The sequence below is a fragment of the Camelus dromedarius genome, chromosome 9 (genome assembly GCF_036321535.1).
Source record: "Camelus dromedarius isolate mCamDro1 chromosome 9, mCamDro1.pat, whole genome shotgun sequence".
Taxonomy (NCBI): Eukaryota; Metazoa; Chordata; class Mammalia; order Artiodactyla; family Camelidae; genus Camelus; species Camelus dromedarius.
This window is the reverse complement of record NC_087444.1, coordinates 10,739,356-10,753,800: the sequence shown is the minus strand read 5'-3', so window position 1 is coordinate 10,753,800 and position 14,445 is coordinate 10,739,356. Positions and strand designations below refer to the sequence as shown.

The following is a 14,445-nucleotide window of genomic DNA, read 5'->3' as shown; positions in this document are numbered from 1 at the left end:
GAATGCTGCTTTAAATGAAACAGGAATAGTTTCTTATTAAATAAAACCATATCTATGCTTTGTACTTTTCTGTACCTGGAGCTCCCTTTGGAGAAATTAGGAAATAATTTTGATAAAAATAACTATGTGTAATATATAGCCTAATTTGTTTTTTTTTCCCACCAGGAAAATGTGAGGAAATAAAATTCTATCTATATTTGAGAAAACGTAATTCTCGTATTTTTTTTAAAATTACAAATTTATTGTATTTAAATATCACATGTGTCTTAATTCTCTAGAAATTTGATAAATTTCTACTTAATCTAATAAATTAGATTCTATTAAAAAATCTGTATTTATTTCCAAAGAAGATTTGCATTTTTGTTTTTAAATATATATAAATTCATGGAGAGAGGTCCTTATTGTTAATTAATTTCAGTGTAAACACAAAGCAATTGTCATGCTAAAATAACATTCAGGGTCATTATTAAGAACAATGAATCATGGATTTAAATCATGATGGTTGCTCCCAAGCCAAGGAAATAGGAAAATTATAGAAGACTTTGATCTGCCTTCTGAGAGAACTGCTAAAGCTGGGTTTAAATGATCTAACCCCTCTGTTGTAGCTGTCTTATTGACTGCCATATAGTAAAGGTGTTCAATAGATGTTTCTCAGTTGATTGATTGATTGATTTCAACCTTGGGTGGCTTGGATGAAGGCAAGTTGAATTTAAAACTCTCTTCTTGTCTGAATCAAAACCGACAGTATGGGGCATTACAGAAATGCTAGCTGTTTGTTTAAAATTTCTCAAACCTGAAAATATCAGTAAAATTAGAACTATACCATGTGCAAGAAGAGAAAGGAGTGCTTGCGAGCCTAGTACTGTCAATTTATTTCCACTTCAGTGGAAAACAAGGATGCAGCTACACTCAAAGGGTGATGTCATCTTGGTTCAGTTTTTGCATGCCTTTTTCAGAGATAAGCAGTGAGTATTGCTAACAACACAACACCAAATACTAGAAATACTATCTGAGTGTGTGTATAGATGGATGGTAGAGATATAAATACAGATATTTATATATGAATTCTGTATTTCTTAAAAGTATCAGTAGAGCCCACAAAAATATAGATGTACTTTACAAGGGTGGCAGAGAATAATGACATAAATCACTGAATAACAATTTATTTTCTAGTCATTCCATTTTCTATTCTTTATTTCTTCTAAAAGGTTCTGTAATGCTCACATCAGAAACCAGAGATTTCCTTGGTTGTTAACAGTGTGTTCTTCCTTACTCTATGACAATGAATAACCACATACCACACTTCAGAAAACATATATGATATGATATGCCCATCATATATAATGGTGGCCATTGACAATTAAATAAAAATTTTTACTACAAATAACGTACCCCTGTATATATTCCTACATCTATATTACTCCTCACACACCATTTTAGATTGTTTAAAGTTTCTATCATACTGTTCTTACCACTGTGTGCCAGGACTTAATCTAATTTTTTGTTCACCTTTACAAACCTATCACTGAACATACCGCCAAGTATTAATAGGCATTCCTTGGCGTGTGGCTGCATCACTTCAATCTCTGCTTCAATATGCACATTTCCTTTTCCTGTGTATGTGTCTAATGGCCCTCTGCTTCTCTCTTATAAAGACACCCGGAATGCCATTCAGGGCTTATCCAGATAATAGAGGATTATCTTCTCCTTGCAGATCCTAATTTATTTACATCTGCAAAGACACATTTGCTAAATAAGCTAATATCCACAGGTTCCAGGGATCTCACTGGCATGTCATGCTCATTTTTTTTTGAGCTGCCTTTTATCTAATTTTGGTAATGGGGTAATACTACCTTCACAAAATGAGCTGGGAAAATTTTCCTTCTCTTCTGTTTTCTAAAAAATATTGTGTTGAATTGGTGTTAATTCTCCTTTAAATATTTGTTCAAATTATCCAGTGAAATTATCTGAGAGATTTCTGGAAGTTTTAAAAATTATTAATATAATTTCAGATTAGATTCTTTTTTTTTTTTTTTGAGCAATTAATTTAGTCTGTGTCAAATTTATGTGTAAGAGTTTTTCTGTAGTATTTTCTGTAGTATTTTCCTTATTTTATTTCCTTACGATCTTTCAGATACCTTCCAGGTCTATAATGATATCCAATTTCATTCTGGTATTAGAAATTTGTATCTTTGTGTATATGTGTGTATGCGGTCTGGCTAGAGGTCTGCAAACTTTGTTGATCTTTTTGAAAAATAAATCTTTCTTCCATTAATTTTTTTATTGTTTTATGTTTTAAATATCTTTGATTTTTAAAAAGCTTATCTTTGTTATTTCCTTTCCTCTGCCTGTTATAGGTTTCCTTTATTCTTTTTCTAGATGACTGAGGTGGGAGCTTAGATAGTAGATTTAATATGTTTTCCTTTTTTCTAATGTATGTATTTAGTACCATAATTTCCCCTCTTACTAGTGCTTTAGCTGTTTACCACAAATTTTTAATACTGTATTCCATTTTTCACTTACTTCAGTGTATAGTGTTATTTCCCTTGAGATGTGCTCTGTGACCCATAGGTCATTTAGAAATGTGTTACTTTGCTTCCAAGTGTCAGGTGATTTTCTTGTTATTGTGCCATTAATGATTTCTGATGTTATTCCAATGATTTCTAATGCTGTAATGATTTATAATATGGCCTGTGAATACATTATGCATGATTTCAATTATGCTGTTTGTCAAGGATATTTTTATGACCCAAGATATAGTTTACTTTGGCAGATATTCCATGGGCATTTGAAAAGAAGGTATATTCTGCTGTTGTTGGGTGGAGGGTTCTATAAATATCAGTTGAATCTGTTGGTTAATGATGTTATTGAAATCTTCTATGTTATTTCTTATTTAATGGCCACTAGCTTCTGGCAGGGATGAAAATCTGGGATCTCTACTTGATCATCTCTGATACCACTCTGGCAGAGAGGAGGGAAGCGCCTTGTTAAAACTTGGTTAAGAGTGACGGTCTAGCTAACTTACTTGGCTTTTGCTCTATTTTGCTGCAATAGAGCACTTACATTTTAAAAGCTTTCTGTCTCACGGGGCTTCTCCTTTCTTCATCCTCTGGCTAGACAGACCAAGCTTTTACTCAGGCTTGTTTGTTTGTTTTTTGTTTGCACCTATTGGTGTTTTGGGATTGCCATCTTCCCTAACACACTATCTAGGATATGTGACACAGAAAGAAAACCCAGGCAACTCACCGTCATGTCATCCTTTATGTCCTGAGATTCTCAATCAGTCTCCCTTCTTCTCTACACTTTCCAGAGTCCTTTTATGTCTGTCTTATATATAACTGCCATAGTTTTTATTTCTTAGATTTAGCTAGAATACTCTCTTTGGCAAATGAACTAGCAGATCTGATACATGCCAGTTTAAAGATAAAGCTTTTAGAGCAATCAAATGATTTTACCACCACACTTTTCTTTTTACCATGAGAAGGCAATGTCCAAATAAGAGCTATGCTTTCCTGAATTCAGACAGACGGCAACACAGAGCAAGGCTGCAGCCAATCTGTCACTGTCAATGTACTGTGAATGAAAAGGAAACCTTTTTCTTGTTGTAAGCCAGTGGGAGTTTGGGATTGTTTGTTGTTACAGTACAATCTAGCAAAATCTACTAATTATACCCATGTTAAATAGGCATGACTACATTTTTTTCACATTATCTAAAACTCTCTTTATAATAACTCATTCCAGAATTTTGTTGGCATTTTATGCAAAGCTTAAAATATAGACAACCTGAAAAAAAAATTTATACATTGCGGCAAAAACAAGACATTCACTTTCCAGTTTCTAGATTTTTTTGATACCAATCCCATTTTTCAGTATTTCTCAAACACTGACAACAATACTTCTAAATACAATTTATCTCATACAAAAAGGAAAAAGGAGAAAGTGTAAGATAGAATGGCACTATGTTTGGTGATTTTACACCTAAAGATAGAATTAATTTATACTAACAAATTTAAGATTTTGTAGGTGAGTATATACTGACTTTATATTTTCAGAGTCTGATAAAGGAAATGGCTCCCATGGACCTTCAAAATAAAAATAATAAAAATAACTTTTAAGTAAACTTTTCATGTGATATATCTATGTTGTTGCATTGTAAATGAATGTTCTTTATAAGTATAAATACGAAAATAATCTTTGTTATTTCATTTTTAAACAAAAATGTCCACTCCTAAAAAAAATGAAATAAATATAAATTACACAGAAAGTAAACTTTTAATGGGAATAATAATGTTATAGGACATGGATAAAATTTTGAGACTGCAAATTGTTGACATGACCAAATCAGAGTCATTTTTGCAATCCAACAGATCAACATTTTTATCTTATTTTTAGTTTGACACTTTCTATAAACATTGACTCCCAAAGTTATATAAACAGAAGTAGAATCTGAGTTCCCAAAGATTATCACATAAAATATGTGTGTTTTCAAGAAATACTAGAATTCAAGACCTTGTACATTGAATGTACATTACATCACTTTCTTTGTCTTCAAGTCAATAGAAGCTGTATCTGGCAAGGTCTCCATTCTTGATATAAAGTAAAAGAAAAAAAATATTGGTCATAATTGATACAGAAAGGAGCTCACAGAATAAGGATTCTCTCTGACAGAGCCAGCACACAAATAACAGACAACAGACCCGACCTAGTTGCTCTACGATGTCAGCAGGCTCATCGATTTCACACTGAAGGGATGTGTTATTTTTTTTCGTAGCATACTTCAAAATTCTATGGCCAGTTTTAAAGATTTTAGAGTAGATAATAATTTCTTTATAGAGGTATCACTTTAAAACTCATTTTCTGTCCCAAGTCAAATGTGACCATTTTGACCCAGATCAGTCTGAACATTTTAAACCACAGGGGTTTAGCACCCATTCTGCCAAGGAGCAGTGTTAGGAAAATTAATAAATAAAATGCAACGAAACTCAGACAAAACAGAGGAAAAGTATCTCCTCTGGACTCTGCCTTTCATAACCTGGGCCCTGATAGGAAAAGAGAAAGTATCCATAACAAATGAAAGATTTGGGAAAATCATGAGCTAAAGCTGAATAAGAGAAAAATTCCTCCCCCTTCTTAGAGCACTTTGCAATATTGCCTTTTTTTCCATACGGGTGAGCTACGTGAGAAACCACAGAAGTGTGACCAGTGAAACAAAAAGAAAAGTGTTAGCAAACTGCAAACGCAAACCACACCTAGATACCGCCTCACATCTGATGCATTCACACTCACAGCACCTTCATCTGTAATAGCCAAAAACTGGAAAGACTCCGAAGGGCTTTTAACAGGTAAGTGGACAAACTGTTAGGAAACCAAACAATGTAATACTGATCAGTGATTAAAAACAGAATAAACTATTGATGCACACAACAAATCTCACAAAATTACGCTGAGGTCAAAGAAGAATATGTACATCCTGTATGATTACGTTTATATTTTACTTTGGAAAATGCAAACTAACTTACAGTTGCAGAAAGCGGAAAAATGATTCCCTGGATACAGAGTCTGAGGCATGGATAGGGACAAGAGAGAGTGATTAGATCAGGTTACAAGGAAACTGTTAGCGTTAATGGATATATTAACTTGAATATGGTGATGGATGAATATATACATAAGTCAAAATTTATCAAATTAAATACTTTATCTAAGTACAGTTTATTGTCTGGCAAAACCACAAGAAAGTTGATTAAAAACCAAGCCAAATAAGAGTCAAGGTCTATGTTGTCAAAAATAGCAAATAGCAAATTCTTCTGAAGGCCTGAACTTTTTATTGCCCCATTTAAATTCTTTCCATCACTTTGGAATCTTGGGTCTGTGCTCACTTTTTAATTGCCCAAAAATGTTCCTTATAATCTCTACTCATATGTGCTTGCAGCACACTTAAATACAATGTGCAAACCAAATTACTGCAAGAACTCTATCATTTTGTCAATATCACAACATAAAACACAAAATGCAAGCAGGTGGAAAAGGTGTTAATGGGTTTTTAGAAAATATATGTATAAAAATAACCTCAATGCTTTATTATTATCAAGATTATAGAAGTACAAGCATTTATACAGCTGTATCAAAACGCAGTATGTTGTTAATTTACATCTTAACAGTATTGAATATGTTTATGCCTTAGTTTAACCAGCCTAGGAGAATTTCCTAACATTGTTTCTTTTGTTCCACATTCATGTACAGAAATGTACATTTAGAATATTATGTTAAAGTTAAAATTTTCACATAAAGCAAACTAAAATGGCAATTTACTGAATGAAACTATAAAGAATATAAGTCACATGACTCTCCTGAACTACATGGCCAGATAGCTGAGAGTTACTAGAACATATTACCAAAAACTTTCCTGGTAATCAGTCTGTGTGATTTTTTTCATGCCAGGTGACCATGATATTTCAGGAACTATAAGCAGCATTTAGCAGTGAATGTTATGATTACTCCTGTAATGACATTTTTCTTGGCATGCAAAAAATAAAGAATCAAAAACTGCCTGTTGAAAGTAAATATAGCTCCTGTAAGCGCTGGTGGATTTGAGTTAAAAACATTTTTCCTGAACATCTTTATTAAGTGCATTAATATCAGAAATATGTTACTCACTATCAGTAGTGCTTATTCTGTGTCAAGCATTGTTCTCAGTGCTATCTAGATATTGATTCTCTCAATCTTCATAAAAACACCACGAGGTAAATAATACTGTTATTCTAATTTTAATAGATGCAAAACTTTTGGTTTGGGAATTGAGGTTGTTATGGATTGAATTGTGCCCCCTGCCCCAGTTCATGTATTAAAGTCCTAACTCCCAATGCCTCAGAACGTGAACTTATTTCGAAATAGGATTGTTGCAGAAGTAATCAGTTAATTTAACATGAGGTCATACTGGAGGAGGGTGGGCCTCTGATCCAATATGACTGGTATTTTTATAAAAGGGGAAATTTGAAGAAACACACACACACAAGGAGAATGCCATGTGAAGATGAAGGCAAAGATCTGTGTGGTAGAGCAAAAGGCAGACGCCAAGGAATGCCAAAGATTGCCAGCAAACCACCAGGAAGTAAGAGAGAGGCATGGAACAGAGTCACCTCCACAGCCCTTGGAACCAACCCTACCAAAACTTTAATCTCACACTATTATTTCCAAAAACTTTAAGACAGTACTTTCTATTGTTTAAACCTTCCAGCTTGTGGTACTTTGTTCTGACAGCTCTAGTCAGCTAAAGGCGGGGATAGGATCCAGATGTCTGGCTCCAGAGTATGCACTATGCTATGTATTCCCAGCAAGTATTAATGGCACCATAACTCCATGTGAGAAAGGAGAAGGTCTTAGTTCTCAGAAGAGGAAAAATCAGGAGGAATCTGTGGAGCCAGGAATGTGCTGTAGTGCCCATGGTAGGAATCCAAGTGTTCTGGATGAAGGACTGGAGGCCTCGTGCCCCTGGAGATGGAGTAGGAAAAGGAGAGGAAGGAGAGCCTGGTGGAAGTAAGGAAGACTGACCTAGGAGAGGTAAAATCGACTTGCAAACTCTTCGCTTGTTTTTCAGATGTGCCTAAGAGTTTGTGCCTGAATCCTGGTGGGAAAAGAAGTCCAAGAAACAGGTGACAAAACAATATTCATTGCAAAACCAAGAGGATGACTAGAATTACAGCAAATTGCCTCTGTCACAGAATAGCTCTCATAAATAACCTCAAGCGTATCTGGTTTAAAATTTCAAACCAATTGACCTGCAAAAGTCAATGACCTCCTCAAATACCTTTCATCCGGAAAATAACTTGCTCTGAGAAATTGTGTCCAAAAAAGAAAAAGAAAAAGAAAAAGAAAAAAAAAAAAAGACTGTTAACAAGCAGCGTTGCCAAAAAGAAAGCTAAGCCTAATATAACTCTTCCTGTTGTTGTTTTGTTTGTTGTTTGTTTATTTTGGGTAGAGGACCCACTATATTCTTTCTGGAGGTGTTTGGGATTTTTTTCTTTGCAGGATAAACCAATATCTGATCTCAAAGTTTGCAAGCTCAATTCTGATGGGTTCTTGGGTAATGAACCCACTCGGTTTCACAGCATCGAGTTCAGGAACGTTTTTGCACCAGGCAGTGTGACAGTGGGGAGTTTAGGAATGATGGCTAAGGATGTTGTTCATGGACTGTGACGTTGTAGAGCGTTTAACCCCTAGCTGGATTTATGAAGTTCACAGGGCCCGAGTCAGGTGGTCACTGGCATCCCGTCTGAATTAAGATACATGATGGACCACTCCCAGCTCATGTGACTGTCTGCTCCCAGCTCATGCGACTGTCTGCTCCCAGCTCATGCGACTGTCTGCTCCCAGCTCATGTGACTGTCTGCTCCCAGCTCATGCGACTGTCTGCTCCCAGCTCATGTGACTATCTGCTCCCAGATCATGTGACTATCTGTCTAATGCTGGATCTGGCAGGAGACACATGCTTCTAAGAGTTCTGTGTAACCTCTACATGCCAAGACTTTATCATTTGAAACTATGCATTTGTTGGTAAAATGTTGGGAGGACATGACGCTCTTCCCTCTCTCGGAGAATGTTACTGCTTTCTGTGCTGAGCATCCTATTGCAAGACAGAATCCTTCCTTCCATACCCTAAGTTAAGTAAAACCTCTCACTTTTCCATCTGACTGGAATACACACAGTTGTCATATATACACTCTTTATCTAGGAATTAGTGAAATTTCACCAGGATTCATCTATCTATCTATCTATCTATTATCTATCTACCTATCTATCCAACTATTTATCTATCTATCTATCCATGTGTCTATCTTCTTTTATCCTGCTTGGTACTCAGTGGAACCACTCAATTTGAGAATGAATATTATTCTCTAGCTACAGGAAAATTTTATTTCTTTGAATATTGCCTCTACTTCTGTTGGAATTACTCTTAGATGGATCTATTCTTTTTGGATCTTTTTGTATATACCCTCTATATTTTAAATTTTTTAGGTATTTTCCATTTCTTTGATTCTTTTACCATGAGAAATTACCTGGCTTCAATTACCCAGTTCACTAATTAGCTATCCTTTTGGGCCTATTCTATTATTATTCAGTCATTAATTTAGTTGTTTTTTTTTTCTTGGAGTCTTCATTTTTATTTCCAAGATTTCTATTTAGTTAAATTTGTAGGTGACATATTATTTCAGAGGTTATAAATACATTTTCTTATTCCTCTAACTATATTAATTATATTTTAACTTTCTTATTTTAAGTTTATCCTCATAAATGTTTCCTAAGATAGTAGTCCTTCTACTCATTAAATTTGATGCCACTCTTTCACAGTGTTACTTTAAAAAAATTGGTGATTTATAGATTTTGGCTCATCTTTTTTGAGATTCTCTGATGTGGTCCTGTGATTACAACTTTTTAAGTGTCTTGAGATATTCTTATTCTGAGCTTTAGGAATTAAATTAGTTCAAAGTCAAAATAAACACCTATATATGTTCTTCCTGGAATATAAATAGAAATTATTCATGTTATCAACAGTGTTGATTCTATTCTTCACATTTGAAAATCAATTTCTTAGAAAAGTAGCATAAAGCAAATATAGAAGTCATTTACTTATGTTTGTGGAGCTTTGGCAAGATGAATAAAGGAAAATAGCACAGAGTCACACAGAAAGGTTAAGGAACAGGGAGGGTTTATTGGTGAATGTTGAGGTCAGGTTCTCTAGAAGCAGAGCTAGACATAGAAATTCTGATATTTTGAGAGTGTACTCTCAGGAGAATGGGAGAGAAGGAAGCAGACTAGGACACGGAGAGAAAGTTAAGCAAGGATCTGGTCCTCACTGGAGACTAAATTCATCCTGGTGCCATGAGGACCTCCGAAACACAAACTAAACCTCAGTATTGCTCCTAACCTGAGGCAAGGGGGAGGCGACCTTTTGTAACCCCAAATCACTCATTCTTTAGCCTCCTCCTGACGCAGTAGCAGGGAGTGGCCAGCATAACTATCCATCCAGCCAAGGCATTTCTCTGGAGAGGGATCATCTGTGAATTCTTTGCAGCCAATATTCACAACAGGAATGTTCATGAATTTTTTAGGCTAGGTGTTAAATTGTTAGAAGCTCAAAATCAGCCATGATGTGAGACTTTATACAATAGAAATCGGCAAGTACTACAAGTCAGATTTTTTCCCCCAAAGAGCCATTTTACCTGCACCCCACTGATATGGTGGATGAGTAAAATGGCCCTTGCTAGGGATCTGGGTGGTGCATACAAAATGGCCTATAATCTACCCCTAGCACCCCTCAGATCCACCTCTTCCTCTTCCTAGAGTCTGGTGGGTTACATTCTGAGAAATCTTATTAAAGAAAGATCTGTGGGATGAGCTACAAGTGCTACCTCAGGTTTTAGCCCCAAGGCCTAACAGATATTCACGACCTCCCTTCAGCGTACACTCAAGATTTCCTTTCCCTTCTACAGCACTTCAGTGGAGGTGGGACATAGGAATAATAAGAGATGCTCCAGCAGATTACCTGGGTACCAAACATATTTCTCCACACCCTCATTATATAGCATCAGTCCTTCCTTTTCATGATATACAGGGACCACTGGTAACTTCTTTCTGTGCTCTGTGGTCTGTTGCCACTACTTTCCCAAAGAGTGGAAGCTATATGTTTAATGGAACTCTTACTTGGGTCTCCTGGAAAAACCCAGGACCTTTAGGCCAACAATGCCTAAATTTAGGGGGTCAGGAGGCACAAACTTCACAAGTGAGTCACTGGAAGTGATGGTAAATGGGGCCATTCCTACATCTATTCCTTGTATTCCACTCCTGGGGACACAACACCCAACAATGCGTAATGGCTATTTGTTGAAGATACATGTCACAGCCTGTGGAAGGTCTAGACTGTCCAGGTCCTTTTGGATTACATTGTAATAGGGGGCAAGAGAATTAACATAGCCCTGGGACAAGACCATTGTCAATTCCATACAAATGCAAGTTATTTCTGATACTCCATCCACATAGGTATTAAAATGACAGCATTTTTCAGAGAAATATTTTCACCACTTACCCAAGAACATGTTAATAAAGATACCGCACATAGCATAGCAAGAACAGTTGGGGCTTCTACTTGGTTAAGTTATGGTAGTCCATTGTCATCTGCCATTTTCATTCTGGTCTTCATCTGAATGGAGAGTTAAATGTAAATAGAAGCAGAACATTAGCACTGAATCTTAAGGGGCTTTCACTTTAGTTTTTCTACTGCAGTGGATCTTACTCTACTGGTCAACCAATTTGTGAGGTTTACAACTGCTAATTATTTCCATTGTAGTTGTACAATTAGGAACCAGGAAGATGACTACTGAATAGGGCCATGGACTCTGGATCCAGGATTCCACTTATAAACAGACCTCTGATGCCCTAGTCAAGCATGGAGAAAATGATGCCCCCTCTCACCAAAGTCAGAGCCCCGGATGCCATTCTGATCTGCTGCCCTCCTTGCTTCTCAAAGACAAATGCTACCATCAGACTTCATCTAATCTGGGATCCTGGTTTTTTCATTATTATTATGGGGACCAGTTTTATAGTAGCATCTCCTACCATCCTATCCTACAAAGAATAACTGCCACTAAGCTTCTCAGTGAGATTCTGTTGCTCCCCTCATCAACACATTTCTTATTGCTTTGGAGAAGTGAGGAACAAAGACAGCTCCTAGGTGTCCCTGTCTCACATAGTAAACCCTGTCTAGCATTGCTACTTTTCCAAATATTTTTATCCCTTCCTCCACATTCTTCCTTCCAAAGCTATTCTGGAATCTGTATCTAATATGACCATCACCTTTTCTAAGCTCATTAGAGCCATCACAGCAGCATATTAGACTCGATTCCTGCAGCCTTCACTAGGGTGGTAAATTGTGTCATAAGAGTGACACATGCTGACACATTTTCTCTTACGAAGCTTATATTCAATCTCCCCTTCATGCTCCACCCTCCATACGTACTCCTAGGCAATCTTCGCTGGTTACGGCTGTTCTCTTCCACTCTTGCATTACCATACTTCAGTACTTCCAAACTATAGGAAGCATGTTGATATTTAACCCTAATCATGGGTCTGCTGGTCAGGAGGGGAAGTGGAGACACATCCTGAGGAGGACAAGCACTGTCTCCTAAGGCATCTGCACTGGAGTCCTTTACATAATATTCAAACAAGTGATGAAGGTAGTATAACCACTTTTCCAATTGGTGAAACAAATATTTCTGGGGAACCAGAGAGTTCAGGAAAATCTGGGAGCTCAGTACTCCCTAGTTCATCCACTCACGTATCTCCTTCTTTGGTTTGAGGGCCGAACTCCTTCCTTAAGAGAGATTGTTTTTGACAGAGGAAACTTCACTGGGCTGATAATTTCAGCCTTTGAAATTCTGACACTCTTGTAATTAGGTCCTGGGCCTGGTCTTTCGCTGTGTCTGCCCACTGACTGCAGGAGGTAAATGTCCTCTTAAGTTCGGCCAAGGAGGCCCTTTGGCCTTCACACTTTGCTTTATGTATTGTTAATAGATTAATAAATTGGAATCTGTCATGCTATATTTTCAATGAATTAATGGGACTTAGTGACAACCATCGCTCTTGGGTTTACTAAATGTGAAAGTTGAGCACTTGAACGGTTACACCATTATAGGGACTATCAGTAACCCACCTATGATGTGACAAGATCCTTACTGCCCTTTGGAGGGACAAGTGATCTCCCTCCAGAATACTTTTCTTTGAGTCTGCTTCCTAGCACCATTCACAATAGAACATTACAACGTTAACTCAGGTTTCCTAGAAGTAGGTGGAGGTAGAAGTTTTTACAAAGTGATTTGTCGAAGACTGTTCAGAAGAGAAAAGCAAAATAGTGCAGGAAAAAAAAAGCTAACCAAGATTTCGTGTTGTCCCTCAGAGAGTTCTAGAGTATAAATTGTGTCACCAAGTTGGTCTGAAGCAAGGGGTCATCTTTTTTTGTAGTCATTTACTGGATGTTGAACCTTAGGGTGGAAATTATTATAAATTATATATTTTCCTAGGCAAGGAGAAAGATAAGACCATTAGTATCTAAGACCTGCCGAAGTGAGGTGGGTGCACCAGATTGATGAAATGGATCAGGCTTGGATGTTAACGGTATCTATTGCAGTGAGACTTAAAAGTCGAGGTCAGTGAGCAAGCACAGAAGTTTGTCTGGAGAATATGTTGGACTTGCAGTAGATTTATATAAAGGAAAAGAGATGTTTCTTCTTTTTTGCTTTTCTCTTTTATGGGACCAGAGTGAGGAGCGTTTGTACATAGAGAAGAAAAGCTTTTATTTTCGCATCACTTTCTTCTCTGTAAGCATGCCATGGGTGAGGGAGGGTGTTCTTGCACCCATTAAGGACTGTTTTTTTGTTTGCTATAGTCTTGTGGGACTTGTAGACGCAGGCTCCTTTGGCTTTAAGAGCCATTTGTTTGGGATGCTTGCCCCTCCTGTAGAAATATTGGGAAACTAGAAGTGCAGTTGAAACTCTCCAATCCTTAGGGAGAAGTTGAGAACTGGGTGTTCCCCCTCTACTGTGCGGTGCTGTGCCGGGGATGGGATTTATGGTGAGAGGTTGTCTCAGCCTGTCCTATAGGCATTTGCTCACTAATCTGATGTATAGGAATCTCTCAGCTAGTTTCTGGATTTCTCTCAGAGGCAATTGCTCCAAGTATCGTGGTATGTTTGGTGCATCCATGTGAGGAAGAAAATTCAGGATCTTCCAAGGTCATTATCTCAGTCTCTCCTTCCTCTCTATAATCTTTTGTAATAGATCCTGAGCTTTGCTCGTATTTTTAGGATTTTTATCTATATTCATAAAACACATTAGTCTATTGTTTTCTTGTGAGATCCTTGTCTGGTTTTGGTATTAGCAACTATAGAATATTTATTTTCAGTTGTTTTATTTCCTTTGGAGAATTTCATTTAAATTATATATAAATTTTATTTGTATTCCAGTTCTCTGGTAATATTTATCATTTTATAATATATGTTTCTAAGTATATCATACATTTTAAATTCTGTGTTTGTTAATGACAATTCTGGATCATCTCAGTGTCTGTTTTTCAGAAAATTTTAAATGAATACCAGACACTTTGCATAAAAACACTGCAGGTACACTGATTGCTACCTTCTTCAGAGAGCATTTTCTTTAACTGCTGATTAGCCGTTATGAGTGAATGAATCCAGGTAGGGATAGCAAATTAGACAGCGACTTTCAGGAAGTGTTTGTACAGCCTGGCTTATCTGGGAGACAATCCCAGGTATAGAAGCTGTAGTTTGTAGTGTTACAAAAGAAAACCTTCTCTTGTACCCTTACCTCAGATTTGTATTTCCTTAGCACCTTGAGACTTCTCAGCTTCAAACTTCCTGCCTAGCTACTCAACCTCTCA

The 14,445-nt window shown here is 36.8% G+C and overlaps 1 long non-coding RNA gene across 1 annotated transcript in view; it reads right to left on the bottom strand.

Moving 5' to 3' along the window:
• The window catches only part of LOC105085615 (uncharacterized), a 259,455-nt gene that overhangs the window by 88,237 nt on the left and 156,773 nt on the right, over nt 1-14,445 (bottom strand). The window contains exons 7-8 of the long non-coding RNA XR_010382210.1: nt 11,081-11,194; nt 5,520-5,559 (exon numbers count right to left, since the gene is read on the bottom strand). This is a non-coding gene — a long non-coding RNA (uncharacterized LOC105085615). The remainder of the gene's footprint in view (nt 1-5,519; nt 5,560-11,080; nt 11,195-14,445) is intronic.